Source organism: Oryctolagus cuniculus, chromosome 19, assembly GCF_051225735.1.
Source record: "Oryctolagus cuniculus isolate XC-2025 breed Fujian yellow rabbit chromosome 19, ASM5122573v1, whole genome shotgun sequence".
Lineage (NCBI taxonomy): Eukaryota > Metazoa > Chordata > Mammalia > Lagomorpha > Leporidae > Oryctolagus > Oryctolagus cuniculus.
The window spans coordinates 68,734,300-68,749,450 of record NC_142885.1 but is presented as its reverse complement, the minus strand read 5'-3'; the positions used below and the strand labels follow the sequence as shown (position 1 = coordinate 68,749,450).

The 15,151-nt window shown below is 61.0% G+C and overlaps 1 long non-coding RNA gene across 1 annotated transcript; it reads right to left on the bottom strand.

The window, feature by feature from the left end:
* Positions 1-3,691: 3,691 nt before the first annotated feature.
* LOC149120644 (uncharacterized) lies at positions 3,692-9,678 on the bottom strand. The gene is made up of 2 exons (XR_016226013.1): positions 8,734-9,678; positions 3,692-3,924 (listed from the first exon to the last, which is right to left on the bottom strand). It is a non-coding gene; the product is annotated as an uncharacterized LOC149120644 (long non-coding RNA).
* Between the last annotated feature and the right edge of the window lie 5,473 nt (positions 9,679-15,151).

The window sequence follows — 15,151 nt, the reverse complement described above, 5'->3', positions numbered from 1 at the left end:
TCCTGAGTGAGAGAAGCCAGTCACAAAGCCACACGTCTGTGTGAAATGTCCAAGGCAGCAAGTCCACTGAGACGGGAGCTGGCAGCAGGGAGGGTGGGAGTGACCACTGGCGGGTATAGAGTTTCCTTTTGGGGTGGTGAAATGTCCTGGAATTAGATGGTGGTGATGGTTGCACAACTCTGTGAAAGTTCTAAAAACCACTGGTTGTACACTATAAATTTTTTAATATGTTTTTATTTGAAATTCAGAGAGACAGACAGAAGTCTTCCATCTACGGGTTTACTCCCCAAATGCCTAAGAAAAAAAAGGACTCCGCCAAGCCAAAGCCAGGAGCCCAGAACTCGATCAAGGCAGGGACCTGAGTGCTGCCTGCCAGGGTGCGCGTCAGCAGGAAGCTGAATCAGAAACAGAGCCAGGACTCGAACCCAGGGACGTCCACGTAGGAAGCCGGTGTCCCAAGCGGCAGTCAGCCCACTGGGCCAAAATACCTATTTCCTATCTCAGTTTTTAAAAAGATTTATTTTGGGCCGGCGCCGCGGCTCACTAGGCTAATCCTCCGCCTGCAGCGCCGGCACACCGGGTTCTAGTCCCAGTCGGGGCGCCGGGTTCTGTCCCGGTTGCTCCTCTTCCAGGCCAGCTCTCTGCTGTGGCCTGGGAGTGCAGTGGAGGATGGCCCAGGTGCTTGCACCCTGCACCCCATGGGAGACCAAGAGAAGCACCTGGCTCCTGGCTTCGGATCAGCGTAGCTCTGGCTGTAGCAGCTATTTGGGGAGTGAATCAACAGAAGGAAGACCTTTCTCTCTGTTTCTCTCTCTCACTGTCTAACTCTATCTGTCAAATTAAAAAAAAAAAAGATTTATTTTATTTATTTGTAAGCCAAAGTGACAGAGAACAGGGGTTGGGAGAGAAGGATCAATCTTTCATCTCCTGGTTGACTCCCCAATTACTTATGACAGGCTAGGCGTGCCAATCGAAGCCAGGAGCCAGGACCTCCAACCTGGCCTCCCACGTGGGTGGCAGGGGCCCAAGCATCTGGGCCATCTTCTGCTGCCTTCCTGACATATTAGCAGGGAGCGGGATTGGAAGCGGAGCAGCTGGGTCACAAACCAGCCCAGGATGCTGGTGTTGCAGGCGGAGGCTCCCCCTATCTCAGTGCTGTAAAAACAGTAACATATCAGAAAATGCAGCTCCCATGAATACATTCTTCAGCTTCAGCTTCAGAGAGCCCGTGGACCAATGGAAGAGACCGATGAATGCATTAAAAAAAAAAAAAAAAAAAAAAAAAGCCTGACCCACAGGAAGGAGGGCCCTGCGGGGTAGTCCTGGCCAGCCGAAGGGGCTGTGTCTGAGAACACTTACAACAGACTAGATGGCCGGCCATACAGGACAACAGGAACTACTGCCCCTGGTGACCGATGCTATGTCCCCAGACAGTCGTACTGCACCCACCACCCGTCGTGGAACCGGGAACTCCCAGGGTCCAAGTGGCCCATCCGAGGAGCAGGGGTTGAGCTGAGACTGGGAGACCTGGGCGGTGTGGTGGCGGGGGGTGGGGTGGGCAAGCACTGGGCAGGGCTGGCGAGGGTGATGCAGACCCACCCCCGGGCTCCAGGGCTCCGGAAAGGGGCCCACAGGGGACTGAAAGGCTGACTGAGGAACCTTCCAGGGACAGGGGACTACACCGGCTCCAGATGTCGTGGGACAGGGATACAGGCAGTAGCACGTGGGAGCCTAGGATGCCTGAGCCCCGCCTCCAGCCCCAGGTCTGCAGCTGAAGCTGCTGGGAGAGGCCTCCCAGAGGCAGGCCTGAGCCTGCAGACCCCGCAGCTGAGGCCCACACGCTGGACCTGGGAGGCCCAGTCTTTGGTCTCTACCCACTCCCGCATCTCCCCCGCCTCCCCGACCCTCTGGGAGAAGAGGAAGGGGCTGCGGCGGCATTCATGTGCACACACGCACACGCACACGCTCGCGCACTCATGCCCGCAGTCAGACTGCACAGAGTCCACCAGAATCCACCAGGCGCAGCAGACCGGGCCACGCGTCAGCTCTCCTCCTGCCTCCTCCCAGGCAGGCATGTGCCCAGGGCTGTGTGTGCATTCTCATTCAGTCCTTCACAGAATCCTAGGAGATTTCAGAGAGGAAGAGAATGAGCTCCTGGGAGCTTAGAGACCACTTAACCAGGGGAGCACCCGGTCGGTAGGCAAAAGCTGGGGAAGCTGAGCACATGGCCTGGAGCTGTCCCCGGAGCTTGCCCCGGGGAGGCAGCCAGCATGGCTGAGCTGGCGCCCCTCTGGGGACCCCCTCAAGCTTCCACCTTTCTCAAGTGGCTCCAGGGATGTGACCACGCTGGCGTGGGCTCCGAAACGTGCACCTGCCCGTCAGCAGCACGGCCACCCCGCGGGCCCGACCCAGCTCCAGCCACGCCGAGGCAGGCATAGAAAACCACTGGAACCTAGGGGAGAAGCACACTGGGCATTCGGCGTCTCCCAGCAGGATTCAGGCCTGAGATCGAAGCCCATGCAGTGGGAACTTGGCCGTGAGCTGCAGGCCAGCGTCCCAGAGATGTCGCTGAGGGCTGGGCCCAGCCGGGCCCTCAGCCCCTGCAGTCACAGGCGCTGTTTGGGTCCGACTGTCCAGCTCTGGCCCTCGTCTCTGCCTTAGCCTGCCACAGAGAGGCGCTGGTAGCTCAGGGGTGAGGGCGAGGCTGGGGATGGGGTCTCGCCTCTCCCCCAGACCTCTGTAGGGCGTGGGACCCTCACAGCCCACTCCCAGAGCAGTCCCCTTGCTCTGTGTGACCTTCAGCGTTGGCATCTGCTCGAAGGAATCCGTCTCTCTCTCCTCCTGGAATTCAACCTCCAGATGTCAGATCCAAGGCGCGGTGGCAGCCCATGGCTCCCCCCAGAGTGAATCAGCCGCATTCCAAAGGTGCGAAGGCAGACGCCACGCCTGCGGCAGCCCAGGGCTGCACACTTCCTCCCGGGCCCGCAGCCCCCGCGCCCGCCCCTCTCGCCTCGTCGCAGCCAGACCAAGCTTTGCTTCCTTCCAGAGACATTCTTCTGGAACTGGAACAGAGGCAGAGAACGCCACCGGGGCCAGAGACACCCTGAGCTGCTCGGCTCAGACCCTCCCAGCACCAAACGCTGACCCCAGCCCGGACTGCCCTCAGCTGTTACCAACACGCGTGAGCGGGTTCATTCATCAGGTTTTGGCTGAGCACCTATCGCGTGGCAAGGAAGACGCGGAGAAGCCCCCGACCCACGGGGCTCAGTCAAGCAGTCGTCAGACAAAATGAGATCGGAGGCAGGAAAGAATTCCAAGTGTGGGAAGTGCACAAGGAAGGAACAGGGGCTGGGACCGGTGGCAAAGTGACGGCACGGCGGAGGGTCACTGGGTGCGCCGCCCCTCCGGCTCTCTCAGGATAGTGCCGGAGCCGAGTTCTCACGGGGGGGAAGCGTCCTCCATCCGGGCACTTCTCGGTGACCTTCCAGGAGGACCAGGAACAGAACACCGAGGGTTTCCCCAGGCACACAGCAAGCCCCTCCTCCTCCTGACCCTGTGTCAGCCCCAGTGCAGGGAGGTCTGGCTGCTGTTCTCCGTAGGTGCTTCCGTGAGCAGCTCCCACGCTGCCGTGCAACCATTCCCACGAGCAGTTTTGGACCACCCTCAAAGGAACTCTGCCCAGCACCCAGCCTTTTTTTTTTTTTTTAAAGATTTATTTATTTATTTGAAAGACAGAGTTACAGAGAGAGAGAGAGCCAGAGAGAGGTCTTCCATCTACTGGTTCACTCCCCAACTGGCTGCAGCGGCCGAAGCTGTGCTGATCCGAAGCTAGTAGCCAGGAGCTTCTTGAGGGTCTCCCACATGGGTGCAGGGGCCCAAGCACTTGGGCCATCTTCCACTGCTTTCCCAGGCCATAGCAGAGACCTGGATGGGAAGTGGAGCGGCCAGGACTCGAACCGGTGTCCACATGGGATGTCGGCACTGTAGGCGGCGGCTTTACCCGCTATGCCACAGCGCCGGCCCCCAGCCTGTCTTTCCAGTGCAACTCCTCGTCCACTTTGCCCCGTCCACTTGCACGTTCTGGATGTTTTCTACAAGCAGAACGGTACAGCACGTGGCTCTCTGCCTTCTGCTCAGTATTCTGTTCCAAGGCGCTGCGCGCTGCAGCGTGTTTGTGCTTCATGCTTGTTCATGGCACAGCGAGAGGTCAGTCTGTTTACCCCTCATCAGCTGATGTTGGGTTGTTTCTGCATTTCGGCTGCTGTAAATCATGCTGCTGTAAGCATCTCTAATTTTGATTTATGCTCATTTTACTTAGAGGTAAACAGAGATAAAGAGAGATCTTGCATCCACTGGTTCACTTCCTAAATGCCCCACTACAGCCAGGCTGGGCCAGGCGGAAGCCAGGAGCCCGGAGCTCAGTCTGCAGTGGCTGGGACCCAAGCGTCCGAGCTGACAGCTGCTGCCTCCCAGGGCGAGCACCGGCAGGAGGCGGGACTGGAAGCAGAAGCTCACACACCAGCTGCTGAGAGCGGCAGCTCAAACGAGCTGCACCGCAAAGCTGGCCCGAGGCCTCTGGCTTTTAATTACCACCTGCTGATTAAACTCTCCTTTCAGTGGACCTGCCTGAGCGAACTCAGTGCTGACACCAGGTGTCAATGGAAAAAACGCTCCCCTCTTCTGGCTTCTACACCGCTATGTAGAGGTCCTTTTCATTCTCAGCCAGTTGGGATCAGGTGCTCCTGCGTGGGGAGAGCTGTGGATAATGAAGGGGGCCGGGGGCGTGGGGGCACAACATGGGCTCTGCTAAGACGTGGGACCCCAGGCTGGCGTGGCGGCACGGTGGGTTAAGCGGCTGCCTGCCAGTTTGAGTCCTGGCTGCTCCTCTTCCCATCCAGCTGCCTGCCAATGCACCTGGGTAAGCAGAGAAGCTGGCCCAGCTACGTGAGCCCCTGCCAGAGACATGGGAGGCCAGGATAGGGTTCCAGGCTCCCGGCTTCAGCCCTGCTTAGCGCGGGCTGCTACAGCCATGACTTCAGAAGATGACGGACCTCAGGCAGAGGGCGGTAATGAAACGGCTCCTTCCCAGGGAGCCCCTGTTCCAGCCTGACCTGCCTGCTCTGCTCAACACCCCAATCCCAGCCCCCGAAGATTCCATCACCTCCAGGCCCTGGAGCAGGTCCTGCTGTGGCCTAACTTCTCCTTCAGGAGGGTCAAATCCAAATCCAGCCAACGCCTAATGCCCAAAGGCCTCCTGGTACAGAGAGCAGAGCGGACCCCAGCTGGGGAGTCCAACTCTGTGCCCCCGGAAGCAGACAGAGAAGACAGGCCTGGGACGGTGCCTACTTCTCTTCCTACCTTTCTCCGACTAAAACTCCTGCTGCACAAGGGCAGGCTTCACTCCCGGGAGCAGCAGGCCCCTCGCGTTTGAACGCATGCGTGCACAGAACAGGAAGTCGGAGAATCCAGAGGATGGCAGGAGGGAGGCAGGGGCCTTAGAAGCCATGAAGACAGCACTCACCTCTGTCAGCCCAAGCAGCTGCAGGAAGGACCACACAGAACGCACGGTGGCTGGGCTGTCCTGGGGTGACAGGCAGAGCCGGAGCCCCAGAGCCCGCCAGGGTGAGGTTAAGCCAGCCCTGGAAGTATGTGCCCAATGTGTCCAAGACTCTTAAATAGAAACTAGGGGCCCAGTCACTTTCTTTTTAAGATTTTATTTATTTGAAAGGCAGAGGGAAACAGATCTTCCATGTGCTGGTTCACTTTTCAAACGGCCGAAACAGCCAGGGCTGGGCCGGTGGAAGCGGGGAGCCTGGAACTCCATTGGGACCTCCCACGTGGGTGGCAGGGGCCCAAGTACGTAGGCCATTTTCTTGCTGCCTTCCCAGGTGCCTTAGCAGGGAGCTGGATGAGGAGCAGAGCAGCCAGGACTCAAACTGCTGCTCCAATATGGGATGCTGGCATCACAGCAAGCATCACAACCAGGTCACAACCAGGTCACAACCAGGTCACTCGTGCCCCGTCAACTGGAAAAGCATCAGGCAAAGGACGGCCAAGGGCAGCAGCTCAGGGACACCTGCGGCTGCGGAGCCCCAGGCAGGAGGGATTTGGGAGGTCAGGGTCTCGCTGAGAGGAGGCTGGGGGACAGTGTAGAACAGAGCAAGGGGAGGAAGCCCTCGTGCCACACGGCCGTGAGGGGCGACCTGGGGCGGCCGCTCTGTGAGAAGCTTGGCAGGGACTGGCTGGAGGCAGGGCCATAGCTTGGGACTCCACCTGTGTTAAACAGAGCAGCAACTCGGCTGACGACAGGGCCACAGTGGAGACTGGAATGCATTTACATTCAGACACACAGAAGCTGCGAGAAGGCTCCGGAAGGGGCTTCTGTGCGCTGCCCAGCTGGGAGGGCCAGGCAGTCAGAAGACCACATGCAGCCTGTCGTAAGCACAGCCCCCCTCATACGCCCCCCCCCCCCCGACTTGCAGCAGGTCGAGGCTGAGTCCACTGGGGTGTGTCACTGGATTTGCGCAGTGACGCACGGAGGGAGAGGCACTGTTTCCCACAAGCTGTCCTCTGCTGAGGCATCTCACGGTTCTGCAGCCACCCATGCAGTCCCCACCCCCAACAGCACCCCTCCCCACCACACGCACACCATACGGCGTCCACAGCTCCAGCTACCCCTTCAGTTCAAGGCCAGGGCCTGCAGGAGTCCCAGCCACACCCAGGTGGGTCATGCCCTCAGTGCAACCAGCTAGAGCCAAAGCCCACGTGGGAAGAGGACACTGCAGCTGGGCTGAAGTGCTCTGGCGTCTGTGTCAGGGGCCTGTCAGGGGCCTATCAGGGGCTGGTTGGGGCTGGCTGGGGCGGGGCTCGTGGCGCAGCACGTTAAGCACCGCCTGCAATACCAGGATTCCACATCGGAGAGCCAGAGTCTGGCGTTCTGCTTCTGATCCGGCATTATGCTGGTGTGCACAAGACGGCCCACGTGCTTGGACCTCTGCCACCTACACGGGAGACCTGGATGAAGTCACTGGCTCCCGGCTTCGGCCTGGCCCAAACCTGGCTGTTTTGGCCATTTGGGGAGTGAACCAATGGAAGAAGAACCATCTCTTTTTTACTATGCCTTTCAAGTAAATCCTTTTTTTTTTTGAAAGGGATGGGCTGGCTGGCGCCGGGACTCACTTGGCTAATCCTCCGCCTGCAGCGCTGACACCCTGGGTTCTAGTCCCGGTCGGGGCGCCGGATTCTGCCCCAGTTGCTCCTCTTCCAGGCCAGCTCTCTGCTGTGGCCCGGGAGTGCAGTGGAGGATGGCCCAAGTGCTTGGGCCCTGCACCCACATGGGAGACCAAGAGGAAGTACCTGGCTCCTGGCTTCAGATTGGTGCAGTGCGCCAGCCGTAGCAGCCACCTGGGGGGTGAACCAACGGCAAAGGAAGACCTTTCTCTCTGTCTCTCTCACTAACTCTGCCTGTCAAAAAATAAATAAATGAATGAATAAAAAAGGATGGGCTGACACTCTAGACCCAAAGGCTGGTGGTTGGGAACACAAGTGTCCCTGCTGTCCCCACACCACCGCTCCCCCTACTCCAGGGTGTCAGGGGGTCTCCAAGTAAGGGACCCACTTAGGCCAGCGTGTGGTCAAATGCAAAGTGTATCCTCCTTGGGCCTGATTCAGCTGAGGCAGACTGTGTGTGTTGGGGGTGGGGGAGTTGGGCTGTGGACTCCATGGTTTTGGTTACTGCATACTTCCAGACAAACCACTTAACTTCTCTGAGCTTTCCTCTCCAAATGGTAGGAAGGAGTGCTTGGGCTTCATACAGGCCTCAGGCTCCTGACCCCAGCTCCTGGTCAGTGCACACCTTGGTGGAGGTAGCTTGAATGATTAGGCGCCTGCCACCTGTGTGTGTGTGTGTATCTTTTTTTTTTTTTTTTAGCATTTATTTATTTATTTGAAAGGCAGAGTTACAGAGAGGCAGAGGCAGACAGAGAGGTCTTCCATCCACTGGTTCACTCCTCAGATGGCCACAACAAGTGGAGCTGGGCAGATCTGAAGCCAGGAGCTTCTTCCAGGTCTCCCACGCGGGTGCAGGGGCCCAAGGACCTGGGCCGTCTTCTACTGCTTTCCCAGGCCACAGCAGAGAGCTGGAAGTGGAGCAGCTGGGACTCGAACGGCACCCATATGGGATGCCGGCACTGCAGGCGGCTTTACCCCTGTGTGCATTCTTAAAGGCCAGAGAGCAAGTTCCGTTCTGGTTTTGTCCAATCAGTTTCTCAAACTCACTGCTGACCTGAGGCAGGGGCTCCTGGAACAGCCCAGCTCCACATTCGGAAGGCTGAGACCCTCTCCTAGCCCAGCCACATTTCACACAGGACTGGAAACTCTAACAGGCTGGAGGAGGGTGAAGTCTATGAGCAGTCTGTGTCCCGTCAGAGACCCCCAGGCCCTCAGCACCACGTGTCCTGAGGCACAGACCCACCTGCACACCGCAGAGAGGCCACAGAGCCCCGGCTGGACACCTGGGGGCACTGTCCACCTCACCTGGGCAGCAGGTGCACGTGGGTGGGCTTTGTGCCTGTGCTCTGGTCTCCGCAGGTCCGGAGCGATGCCTGGCTGACACCCTGTGACTGCTCCAGAGCGCTCAGCTGCCCCAGGCGCCCCCAACCACCCCCTTTCCCCTGCCACAGACGCGGCCTCTGGCTCCCGCCTTCCGTCCGCCCTCCCCGAAGCCACATGTACCTGCTCCAGAGCCTGACGAGGTGGCAAGTGCTTTGCAGACATCTCCAGGGACAGCAGACATCAGCCAAGGTTCTGCTACACCCTGGCTCTGCGCAGTGACTGGGCTGGGTTTCGCCCACAGTCCCAGGGTGTGTGTGTGTGTCAGCAGACCAGCAGCAAAAAGGGCCCGGCTTGCCCATCTTGCACAGAGGCCAGCGGCCTCCAGCACTGTGCAGGGACACGGGGACCTGTCTTGGTCAAGGTCACCTCACCCTAGGTCTCCTGAGTATGTCTCCAGGCAGTGACGTCAGTCCCCTTGGGTTCCAATGCTGGTCTGGCCACTTCCAAGCTGTGTGACCTTGGGCAAGTCATGTAACCTCCCATAGCCTGATCTCTTCCCAGATACCGGGCTGTCCATCTCCCTCGCCCAGCACACTGCCCGGCCCCTGCCTGAAACTGCCGGCCACGGAGACCAGGACCCCATCCCTTTCATTCGCACGCCTCCCCTCCACGCCTGCCCCACGGGCCTGCATGCCCGCTGTGCCTGTGCCCTCTACCTGGAGCACCCCTTCTTCTGGAACGTTCTACCCTTAAGTTTCCTGTATGGCTTGTTCCCTCACTTCCTGCAGGTCCTGACTCAGGTCACCCTCCAGGACCCCCTTCCCTGCTTATGTCCGTCTGGCCCCTGGACCTCTCGCTCTCGTCCGTCTGGCCCCTGGACCTCTCGCCCCAGGCTGACAGCTCTGCTCTGCCTTTCACTCCCCCTACCTCCACCCCGTGTCCCCTGCCGGGTGGGGGGGCATGAATACATGAATGAATGAGTCGGGCCGCTCCTGGAAGGTCGGCTCCGGAGGGCAGCAGGCTGCGGGCGGCCGGGCCGGGCCGGGGAGACAAAGCGCGGCCCCCCCAGCCGACGGGCTACCCGCGCCTCCCGGGGGCGGCCGCGGCGCCGGCCCTCGAGGTCACGTCCGGGTCGCGCCGGCCGGAAGGAGGCCCCCCCTTCGCGGGGCTGGCCACGCCCCTCCCGCGCGAGCCCGCGGCGAGGGCGGAGCCAGTCGGACAGGGGCCGCCTCGCACTTCCGCTCCCCGGCAGGCTCATTCATATTTATGAGGCGGGCGAGAGGCGGGGCCCGGGCGCCCCGCCCCCAGGCCTGGGAGGCCGCCCCGGCGGAGGCTCGCGAGCCCCAGCGGGGCGCCCCCGGCTTCCGCCTCGGGGAGGGAGTTTCCAGTTGGTCACGGCTCAAAAATGTGTCGCTCCCGCTCCTCCGCCCCCTCGTCCCGGCCCTGTGGGGTGTGGGGGGGCGCCTCCCTCGGAAGGCCGGAGGGGCGGGGCCCGGGGCGGGGGACGAGACCCCTCCCCTCCCTGCAAGGTCGCCCCTGTAGGAATCCTCATTTTGCGCGTTTATTCTGTGTCAGGCGCTGTGCCCTTTAAACCTGCCAGCGGCTCTGCCGAGGTGCACGCCGTGTTTACCCGGAAGCTGGGAACAGCTGCGGGGCCTGCCCGGGGCCCCCGTTGGGAGCGGTGGGTGCCCGGCCAGGGCTCGGCTCCCGACTGCAGCTTCCTGCTGATGTAGACACTGGGGAGCAGTGGTGATGGTGGCTGAAGTGAATGGCTTCCTGCCACCCACGCGGGAGGCCCGAAGTGGGTTCCCGGCTCCCGGGTTCAGCTGCAGCTTCAGCCTCTGCCTTGGCCCCTGCCCTGACCTTGGCCCAGCCGCTGTCCTTGCAGGCATGGGGGTGGGGGGAGCAAACCAGTAGACAGGAGCTGCTCTCTCTTTCTGCCCCTCAAATAATAAGAAGACTTTTATTTATTTATTTGAAAGGCAGAGTTACAGAGACACAGAGGCAGAGGGAAAGAGAGCTTCCATCTACTGGCTCACTCCCCAGATGGACACAATAGCTAGAGTTGGGCTGATCGGAAGCCAGGAGCCAGTAGCTTCTTCTGGGTCTCCCCTGTAGGTGCAGGGGCCGAGGGACTTGGGCCATCTTCTACTGGTTTCCCAGGCCATAGCAGAGAGCTGGATCGGAAGTGGGGCAGCTGGGTCACGAACTGGTGCCCATATGGGATGCCGGCACCGCAGGCTGCGGCTTTACCCACTGTACCACAGCGCCAGCCCCAGTAAGAATATTTTTTTTATTTTTTTATTTTTTTTTTATTTTTTTATTTTTTGACAGGCAGAGTGGATAGTGAGAGAGAGAGAGACAGAGAGAAAGGTCTTCCTTTGCCGTTGGTTCACCCTCCAATGGCCGCCGCGGCCGGCGCGCTGCGGCCGGCGCACCGCGCTGATCCGATGGCAGGAGCCAGGAGCCAGGTGCTTTTCCTGGTCTCCCATGGGGTGCAGGGCCCAAGCACCTGGGCCATCCTCCACTGCACTCCCTGGCCACAGCAGAGAGCTGGCCTGGAAGAGGGGCAACCGGGACAGAATCCAGCGCCCCAACCAGGACTAGAACCCGGTGTGCCGGCACCGCTAGGTGGAGGATTAGCCTAGTGAGCCGTGGCGCCGGCCCAGAATATTTTTAAAATTAAGAATTTCAAGAGGCCTGCACTGTGGCAGAAAAAGCTACCACCTGCAATGCCAGCATCCCACATGGGCACCGGTTCGTGTCCTGGCCGCTCTGCTTCTGATCCAACTCCCTGCTAATTGCCTGCGAAAAGCAGTGGACAATGGCCCAAGTGCTTGGGCCCCTGTGGGCCCTACTGCTTTTCCAGGCCATAGCAGAGAGCTGGATGGGAAGAGGAGCAGCCGGGATTAGAACCGGTGCCCAAATGGGATGCCAGCGCTTCAGGCCAGGGCGTTAACCCGCTGCACCACAGCACCAGCCCCAACAAATAAATCTTTTTTAAAAAAGAATCTCAAGATGGCAACAGCAGAATATTCCACCCAGCTGGGGCCCCTCTTGGGGCAGCAGAGGCAGCATGTCGTCCCCAGCAGCAGTGTCCGTGTGCACCCTCACCCTGGCAGCCGCAACACCTCCAAGAGCTGAGCGTCTGGCTCGCCACACCACACGCTTCCTGTGCACCAGGTGAGTCCCTCACGGAGTGTCCCAAACCTGCCGGACCCAGCTGGCAGGGCCTGGGCTTTGTGGGCAGATGGTGTGACGCTGTCTGTGCTGGGCCCAGCCCGGGACTCGGGGCCCTCCTTTCTCCCTGAGCTGGGTGCGAGGAGCAGCCAGGGCTCTTCCCAGCATAAACACCCCACCCCGTAGAAGCCCAGCCCTGCAGGCTCAGCGAGCTGCCCCCTCGAGGTTGGTAAGTTGCCCTGATCTCTCGCCCTCCATCACTCCGTGTGCCTGGGCCCAGCTCACCGTGGGTTGCAGGGCTCCTTAATAACAATAGTAACTCCTGCTCGCCAGGCAGAATCACGCCCCACCCAACCTCGTGGTGGGCACCCTGAGCACTGCCATTTTACAGATGGAGCAACTGAGGCCCGGAGTGCTGCAGGGGCCTGCCCCCCTTCACGCCCTGGTTCCTGTCACTTCTGCTGCATCTGCAGTGTGGGGCTTCGGGCCCATTTCTTGATGCTTTCTTGTCCACTCTCAGCTCTGGAAAGACGGTAACTGTGACCATACCGTTGGCTTCCTGCTGGACTTAGCACAGCGGCCTTCACTGAGCTCCTGGGGTGCAGAATGCCTTCCTTGTAGAAGTGCACACATGTGAATGAGGGGGCTCGGTCTCCGCTGGGTGAGGACAGGTGACCCCTCCTCACAGCATGGGTGGGGACGCCTGGGCCAGTACGCACAGTAGGTCTTCAACAAGGGAACACATGGGAAGAACTGAATAGCCATCTGTTGAGTGAGTGGGAACTGAGATGTCCCACGTGTTTACTGGTAAAGGGTTGGGGGACCAAGTCTGGGAGGCATTTACGGCTTGCCAGGCCGTGTTCAGGAGCCTGCAGGGGGAGGGACAAAGCAGGCAACACCCCTGGGTCCTGCGTCCTAGGGGACGCACAGTCCAATGATGGAGACCATCCTCCCTCCAAGAGGCCTCACCCTGAGCACGCAGGAGAGGCGAGTGCTCAGAACAGGGCTTCTGCAGCGGGGAGGGCGTCCATCAGCCTTCAATAAGAACGGACTGCTTTCTTACTTAGAAGATTTATTTATATGAAAGGCAGAGATACAGAGAGAGGGAGAGGGAGAGGGAGAGGGAGAGGGAGAGAGAGAGAGAGAGATACCTTCCATGCATTAGTTCACTCCCCAAATGGCCACAATGGCTGGGGCTGGGCCAGGCTAAAACAAGGATCCAGGAGCGTCTTCCAGGTCTCCCAGGCCATCTTCTGCTGCTTTCCCAGGCTCATCCGCAGGGAGCTGGGTAGGAAGTGGAGCTTCTGGGACTCAAACCAGCGCCCATATGGGATATCGCAGCACCAACCCCAAGAAGGGTCTTCTGGCTAGGCATTTGGCACAGAGTTAAGCGGCTCCCTGGGACACCTGTATCCCATAGCAGCGTGGCTGCGCTCACGTCCCACGGCTGCTCTCCATTCTAGCTTTTGGCTAATATGCAGCCTGGGAGACAATGACGATGACTGAAGTGTTTGGGGCCCTGTCACCTTCTTGGGACACAACTGAAGTCCTGGCTTCCGAGTTTGGCCTGATACAGGTCTGGCTGCTGCGAAGCATTTGGGGAGTGAACCAGTGGATGGGGGATCTCTCTTTGTCTCTGTATCTCCCTACATTTCAAGTAAATTAAACAATAAAACTAAAACAGGTATCTGGGTTTGGCCTGACTGCACGGGCACGTGCTTCCTCCTGGAAAAGCGGCCAAGAGCCCCGTGCTCTTGGATATCCTAGGGAGGCAGGGGCTTAGAGCGAGGGCTTTTCCATCGGAACTGGTCTAAGAACCGACGTTCCAGCAAAACCAAAGTCGTTCCTTCTCACTTGGTGGCTTCTAAGGAGCCAAGCAGCCAAATGTAGGCGTCGATTGGCGACTGAGGGGACAGCAACAAAGGGGGTCCTGGAATCGGCCCCTGCGGGCAGCCACTCAGCTGTGTTGAGAGCGTCCCCTGAAATCGGGAAAGCAGCGAGCCACTGCACTCACCCTGCGAACGCGGGGTGCAGAACGGGGCGTCGGAGCCGTCCTGGGAGCCACGCGCAGGGACGCGGCTCCCAGCAGGGCCCTGGAGGGTGCCGCTTCCCCCGGCCCCGTCGCCCCGGGCGTGGCACCGCGCCTGGCGCCCTGCGAGAGATGGACACCGGCCTCGCGCGTGCGTTTTCCCCGGGATTGCGAGGGCCGGAGCCCCGCCTGGCCGAGCCGCTGCGACTCCCTGCGCCTGGAGGGGGCGCTGCGCGGCCCTAGGTCTCCGCCCCCCGCACCATCGGCGAGTGGACGCTTCGCAGCCCCCTCCTAGGAGCGTCAGGGCCCGAGACTGGCCTTCCCCGAGGTCCATCTGTCGGCTAATGTTTAACCCCGCCACACTCCACACCACCCACTCTCGGGAAACCGGGGCGGGGTGCGGCGGGGGCGGGAGGAGGTCCCCTCCAACGCGCGCTGTGGCCTCTGCTCCGGGCAGACCGGCCCTCCCACGCCACGAGCACCTACTGTGCGTGCCGCAGACCGACACAGGAGCGTCATGGCTTAGGCGCGCCTGGTGTGCACACGTTTGCCGGCGGTGTCACGTGCACCTACTAAGCGTGCGTCCGTGCTCCGGGTCGAACGCACCTACTAGGCACCACGCACGGGGATAACGCGTGATCACGGTCTACACGCTCCCGACTCGGGGCCCACGCATGAAGACGGAGTCACACCACCCGAGCTCGAAGCCTCCTCCGGGGGGGATGCTCCGGGTCTGCACGCCCGCAGCGCGGAGCCACGACCGGCCGCCGGGCGGGGGCTCAGGATGAGCCCGCACCCAACACATCGGGACCGAGTCCGTGGCTCAGCGTGAGGAGGTGGCAGACGGCTTGGCCTGGCGCGGGGCTAGCGCGCCGGCGAGCATCTGTCCACTCACTGCACCGAGGCAGCCCCAGAGTCACGCCGCTCGCTCCGGCCCGCGGCGCAGGTGGTCCCCACCGCCGGGATCAAGATAGGGACCCGGCGGAGGAGGCCGGGACTGCTCAGGCCGAGCCTCGCCCTTACTCCACCGCGAGGGAAACGGAAGCCAAGGGCAGCCCGAGGTCCAGCCGCCGTGTCGGACCTGCTCGAGGGGCCGAGCCGGGCCTCGAACCCCGGTCAGCGCCGCCCGGGATCGGGAGAGACCGCCGTCCGCCGGGCACTGCCTGCGCGTTCCTGGAACCCGGCTGGGCAGAGGGCGCGAAGCGTGCGGAGAGGCGTTCCTGTCGCCCTCCCGCCGCGCGGGGCCGCGGGGGGCCCGGCCAAGGTGACCCCGCCGGGGCAGCCGAGGGTCCCCGCCTCCTCCTCGGCCGCCGACACCTCCGCCCTCGTCGCGGGCCGCGGGGCTTTTCCCGCGGGCTCCCCCGCCACCCCCACCCCGGCCACCTCCCC